Source organism: Delphinapterus leucas, chromosome 15, assembly GCF_059928025.1.
Source record: "Delphinapterus leucas isolate spDelLeu-1000000601 "Yukka" chromosome 15, BTC_Dleu_Yukka2, whole genome shotgun sequence".
Lineage (NCBI taxonomy): Eukaryota > Metazoa > Chordata > Mammalia > Artiodactyla > Monodontidae > Delphinapterus > Delphinapterus leucas.
In genome coordinates, this window is record NC_143143.1 from 78,817,673 (window position 1) to 78,824,563 (window position 6,891).

Here is a 6,891-nt window from a genome sequence, read left to right on the forward strand (position 1 = left end):
ACTACGCAGCATGTGGGATCCTCCCGGACCGGGGCACGAACCCGTGTCCCCTGCATCGGCAGGTGGACTCTCAACCACTGCACCACCAGGGAAGCCCTTGTGTTATATTTTGAATGGAGAGCTCTGGCCTGTGTCTTCCTGAGGCTGGCTCCTTCTCACTCAGATCTTTGCTTTAACATTATCTTCTCAATGAGGCTTTTCCTAACCATACAGACTTGAGAGTCATCCTTGTACGACACAACGGCCCCATTACACTGCCTTGTCTTGTTCTCATCTTAGCACTTATTACCACCTGCCATTTTGGGGTGTTTATTTCTTTGTTGCTTTTCTCAGCACACAACACAAATGAGCATCTTCTCGATAGGAGTCCTCCAGCTCTGGTTCAAGCAATCTGCTTGGTGCTAGAATCGTTGTCTGCCTCATGGGTTACGCTCATAAATATTTGTTGAGTCAACTCATTTCTGAGGAACATTTCCAAGAATTTACAAAACAAACTATTCATTTACACACACCACCCACCCAAGCTCTCAGGACTATGTAACTTGAAATCTAACGTTGAGAGGCGACATTTTCGATTTAGGATTCCAGGTGCAGTTGGGTCTAATAACTGTTTGTCACCCAGCCTTCCTGAAAGGTGGAAGCATGGGATAGAGAGAGAGAAAGATAACAGTTTGGATTTATGCAGGAAGCATGTTTGCCTGCAGCTTGATAAAAGATCATGGCTGGAACCAAAAAAAAAAAAAAAAAAATATCAATCAATCATTCCTTTCTTGATGGCTATTTTAAATATTTAGCTGAAATTGTCCTCATCTGGGTGTCAGCTGTTTTCTCTGCAAACACCCGTAGCCCTTGTGCTCACACACAATGCGGGGAGGCTGGAGGCCCAGCTGCAGGACACCTTTTGTGTTTTCAATTTAAAGCTTCTGGGTTGATAGTTCACATTAACATGGAAAGAAATATACAACTTGTGAGTCGAGAAAGCAGTTTTTACTCATAAAATCCTTTGATAGTTTAGCCATCTGGTCAGAGTGAAGCCCCACATAAAAGAGGCCCAAATAAGGTTAAAGGGCACACTCTCTCAGGGTCAAGGGGGCCCACCAGAGTTTGCTCTAGCGGACTTCACTAAAAGGACGCCTGACAAATTATTGCGCATTCCATAGCTTTTTGCGTAAGTATTTGATTACAGTGGACAGGAATGTTGTTGATATTTTCAAACGTGAGGCAAGGAGGAGGAGAGGACGCAGTTCTGTTCATGAACGCTTTTCAGGTCCCCCAATTCCCTGCTCCGGGGCAGAGGTGCTCTAAGCATTTTATTGAATGGCTGTGTGCAGCATCAGTGCATTCAGAAGCCTTTTGGCTTTGGCAACGGTGTGAAGAGATACGCTCCCCCCCCGCCCCCGCCTTGGGGAGAAAAAACAAGTACACTGTCGTACCCTGAATTGCCAGGAAAGCCCCTCTGCTGTTTCTTTCTTGCTGTTTGGTAATAAAATAGGAAAGGAACCGCACTACTGCAACTCTCTGCTCTTTCCGGTGTGAATGTCAACAAAACTAAACATATTTATGGCTTTATTTCTCGGAGGGGATCACAGACAGAAGGGAATTTGAGGTGATTAAGTGTCATTTTCTCCAGAGTCCTGGACAAAAGCAGAGGAAGTCGCTTGATTTTATGGGGTCTCTGATAACACATGTACAGTAAGTAAACGGCAGGTCTTTGAACAGTTGGAGTACGCATCCTGGATTTCCAAAAAGTGCCAAGAAGCCATCCCCTTCCCTTGAAATGGGGAAGGACGAAGATACTGCCTGTGAACACACGTCTTGGTGCAGCTTCGGAAGGTAACGCTCGTTAGGCATTAGCAACAACAGTTCCATTCTGGTAAGAGACACAGCTTTGCAGATCATTCTACGTAAGACATTCTTGGGGGTGTATTTGTAATGTTTCCAGCTTCCAGGACAGGAGGAAATGAAGAGGTGGGACAGGCAGATGGACCAGTCAGTCCAAGAGGAAGCGAGTCTGTGAGTAGGGCCCCAAGCCTCCATCAGAGGGAGGATTCACTGTGGTGGAAGGTTTGAGTTTGGGGAACCCTACCCCCTCTCCAAGTCTCCCTAAAATGGACCGGAAAGCCTCTTGGACTGCTTTATGTATTTTTTGGTGGTATAATACACATAACATAAAATTTACCACTTTATTTTTCTTTGTTTGCTTTTTGCGGTACGCGGGCCTCTCACTGTTGTGGCCTCTCCCGTTGCAGAGCACAGGCTCCGGACGCGCAGGCTCAGCGGCCATGGCTCACGGGCCCAGCCGCTCCGCGGCATGGGGGATCTTCCCGGACCGGGGCACGAACCCGCGTCCCCTGCATCGGCAGGCGGACTCTCAACCCCTGTGCCGCCAGGGAAGCCCCACCGCTTTATTTTAAAGTGTAACATTCAGTGGCATTTAGTCCATTCACAACACTGTGCCACCAGTAACATGATTTAGTTCCAGAACATTTTCATTAAATGAAAAGGAAACTCCCGTGCCCATTAAGCAGCCCCTCAGGCCTTTTTTAAAATAACAATTTTACTCCTGGTGGGGACAATGTAATAAGCCCATCAAAGATGGTGGGAAATTGCTTACTGGATTTATGTGTGGTTCTATTTCTCAGGATAGGATATAAAGTCAGGCATGAAATAAATAAATACAGATGCATACGTATATATTTAGGTAGCTGTGTGTGTATGAGAGACAGAGAGAGAGAGACAGAGAGAGAGAGAGAGAATAGATCAGGAGCTGGAGAAGGGAAGAACCATTTCACCACTGCCTGGTCACTTGCAATCTTATGTTCCGCTGACAGTGAGGGGCCACACATGTCATTCTGGCTATTTCACCACACGTCATATTAAAACATCACCTTGGTAGGCCGCAGTTTCTCAAGGAACCAAAATGAGGATGATTGTGACTTAGAACATGAATAAAAGTTAAAAAAAAAAAAAAGGAGAGAGAGAATTAATGGCAACTACTATGTGTCAGGAATGGTACTAGGTGCTCTTGTACTTTATCTCTTTAACCCACCGGAAGAGGGAATTTGCAAAAATGATAAGAGTGGTCCATTATCCCATTTTACAGATTAGGATATTGAGGCTCCTAGAGGTGAAGGCACCGTTGAAGGTTATATAACTAATTAGTGCTAGAACCATTGGGTCTAAACTCTGAAATATGAAACTCAGTGCCATGACGTATAAATTTAATATAAACCATATACTCAAATGACCAAAAAAAAATAGATACAAGTACTTAACAATACATAGGCTGTATATATAATCTGAGTTCTTGGAAAGTGTGGCAGACATTCTTGCTTGTCTCCTGGACAACCATTTTCTTCTCATTCCTTATAACAAGACCTTGATTTTGTGCAGACCAAATGGTGTCTACCTCCTGGATTCATCTAAATTAGCAATTCTCAAATTGATTTATCTCAAGATACCAACTTAGAAATGAAAACTGAGAAACTTTAAAATATTTGTTTATTACCATCGGCCCCCTGCATGGGTGAGTCCTGCATCTGTGGATATTGAGGGCTGACCCTACGACACCATTTTACAATATACAAGGGACTTGGCCATCCATAGATTTTGGTGTCTGCGGGGGCCCTGGAACCAATCCCCAGAGGATATCTAGGGACAACTGTAATTCATTTAAAACAATAATAATCCCATTACATGGTAATAAAAAAATTTATGAAATATGAATATTTTTCAAAATCAAAAAAATTTACTGAGAAGAGTGGCACTCAGTCTTTTACATTTTATGCAAATCTCTTCAATGACTGGCTTTAATAGAAGACAGCAGGATTCTCATATCTGCTTTTGCACCATTTGTGCAAATGTCCACACAATGAAAACAGGCAAGTATCGTTTTAGTGTCATTATGAAAATCATTTTGACTTCACAGCTCCCCTGACTCAGAGGGTCTCAGAGACCGCAGGATTCTGTGGACTACACTCTGAGGACCAGCTGGTCTGTATCAATCAGAGCAATTCTGTCGCCTTTCCAGTGATTACTGTGGAGGAGGTCACGTGACCCAGTCTGGCCAAAGAGATGGACACCAGCTGGGGGGCCTCTGGAAAAGATTTCCCTCCCTGACAAAAAGAGGAAGCCACAGGAGGAAAAGGGACTGTTGTGCCCACTCCCATTTCCCTTTGCTGTGTGAGAATATGATATTGGTTGTGGTGGCAGCCATCTTGGGACCATGAGGTAAGATGTCAGTAAAATGCTGAAAAAGGGGAAACAGACTATAGGAAAAGCCTGTGTCCTGGATGACATCATTGAATCATTATGTCAAATGGAGATGCAAGACTTTTGTTTTCTGAGATAATTAAATGTCTTTGTCTAAACCAAACTGAGTGACCTTTGTATACAGATGCATCCTACATGATACATCACATTATAGAAATACCAGAGACTAGCAGTAGATTTTGGAAGGTACAAGGTTGGAAACTTAATTTAGCACTTTTACCAAATTAAACAAAGCTTGAGAAAATGCTTTGCCAAATGCAAACCCAGGAACGTAGGTACCAACTTTCCATTCATTTAGTCAAGAAATATTGATTGAGCCCTGAATGAGTTAGGATTAGGTCTGGCTGTGCAGGATAGAAAACCCAAAGTAACAGTAGTTTAAACAAGGAGACACGTTTACTTCTCTCAAGTACCTACAGGCAGTAGAGTGCCAGTATGGCGATTTCATGATTGTCAGGAACTGAAGCTCATTCCATCTAGCTGTCCTACTATTCTCAAATTGTGATTCTCATTGTCCAATAAGGAAGCAAGAGCTCCAGGAACCATATCAACATTTACCTAATAGAAAAGAGGAAGGAGAGAGACCACATTCCTTCCCTAAGGCCATTACTGGGAAGTTCTCACATCTCATTGGCCAGAGCATAGTCACATGACCACATCTAGCTGCAAGGGAGGCTGGGAAATGAGTCTTTATTCTGGACACCAATGTGTCCTACCATCAATCAGTGTTTCTGCTTTTATAGAAGAGAAGAATGACTACTTGAGGACAACGGCAGTCTCTGCCACAGGTACCTACCATGTGCCATTTCTGAAACACAAATGTGCAGTTTACTAATGTGTCAGCTTGTATTAGGAAAAGTATATTTTTCATTCACTTAAATATTCATTTATTCAACAACGATTGCTTGAGGGCTATGTGTGCAACCTATGAGATATAAGACACTGGTGATGGAAAAACAATCAAAAGGAATTGTTATCCAGCAATAACTCTGGTTGGGGAGTTATCCAGCAATAACTCTGGTTGGGGAGAGCAGTTATGTGGAAAAAGAAAGCTATCACAAATATTTTTTCTTAAAGAAGTAATTAGGAGCATGTGCAAAGTTCTAGCTATAAGGAAGCTCACTGTACTTTTCTAAAAGCCCATGAAAAATGGAAAGCAACTAAATATCCAGCTATTGCTAAAATCAATCATGGCACATAATTAACAGCAATGCTATAAAACAATACTGTGGTTAGCATTTGCTTCCCATTTACTTGATGCCAGACATTGCACCAGCTCTTTACATGCATTAACTAAGGTAATCTTTAGCTAAGGTAACTAAATCCTGTGAGATAGATAATTATTGTTCCCCTATTTTACAAATGAGGAAACTGAGGCACAGAAAAGTAACTTGCTCCAGGTCACGCAGCTAAGTGGCAGAGCTGGGATTCAAACACAGAATCCAAGCTCTTAATCACTCTTAATTTGTACGTCAGTGAATATTTCACTGAACTCTTATTAGGTGTATAGCAGTGTGCTCTAGGTGCTTGGGATACCTCCTTCATGAAACTCATATCCTAATTGGGGGGCAGCTGTTCATACAATGAATAATAGATATAACAATCAATTATATGCCTGAGGAAAAGCATACAGGCAGAGGGAACAGCCAGTGCAAAGGCCCTGGGGCAGGAGCACATCTGAGATGTTAGACAATGCAAAGAGGCCAGCATGGCCGATGCAGAGTGAGTCAGGGGGAAGAGTGGTAAAAGTGACCAGACAAAAGTGACCAGACTTTAAGAGGGTTGGGGGTGGGAGACTGGTGCCATCATCATGGCCTCCTAGTTCACTGTGAAGACTCTGAGTGGGGTGAGATCCCCTTGGGAATTCTGAGTAAAGGAGGGCTGCCATCCCCCTTAGATTTTAACTGAATCCCTCTGGCTGCGGCGTGAAAACTAGACCGCAGGGGCCAAGCGTGGCACCTGGGAGAACAGAGAGTAACACACAGAAAGATGTTCGCATTAGAGTAGTAATTTTCTTAAAAAGCTACACAATAGTATGTACAGACATTGTACTATGGTCATGTGCGCCGTGACCACTGGGGGAAGCTGGGTGAAAGGAACATGGGGCCTCTCTATGCTCTTTGCAATGTCCTGGGAGTTTACAACTATTTCCAAAAAAAAAGTATATACAGAAAAATCCCATTTTGTTTAAAAAGTATCTATGCAAAGAGATGACACTGAAATCTTTACCTTAAAAACTGAACACAATTTTTTCTTGTGTATATTTTATAAGTTTTTTTCAATGTTCCCTTACTACTTTTGTAATTTCAAGAAAAAGCTTTTATAAAACCATCTAGACTCATCCAAACTTAAGGGATCACAGACAGTAGGGAAATGAAGTATGAGGGCAGTTCAGGAAAACAATTCTTTCTACAAAGGCTGACCCGGGGCCAAGAGTAAGTGGTTTGACAGATTTGGAGACTGACCTGACCCAATGATGGCACATTTGAACATCGTCCGATTTATGGCCACGGCTTTAACACACTGCATCCAACTCCCAGTCATCACATGCCATGCTTGCTTTGGAGGAGGCTGTCACCCCCCTGGTGGTTCCATTTGTCACCAGAAACTGACATGTTT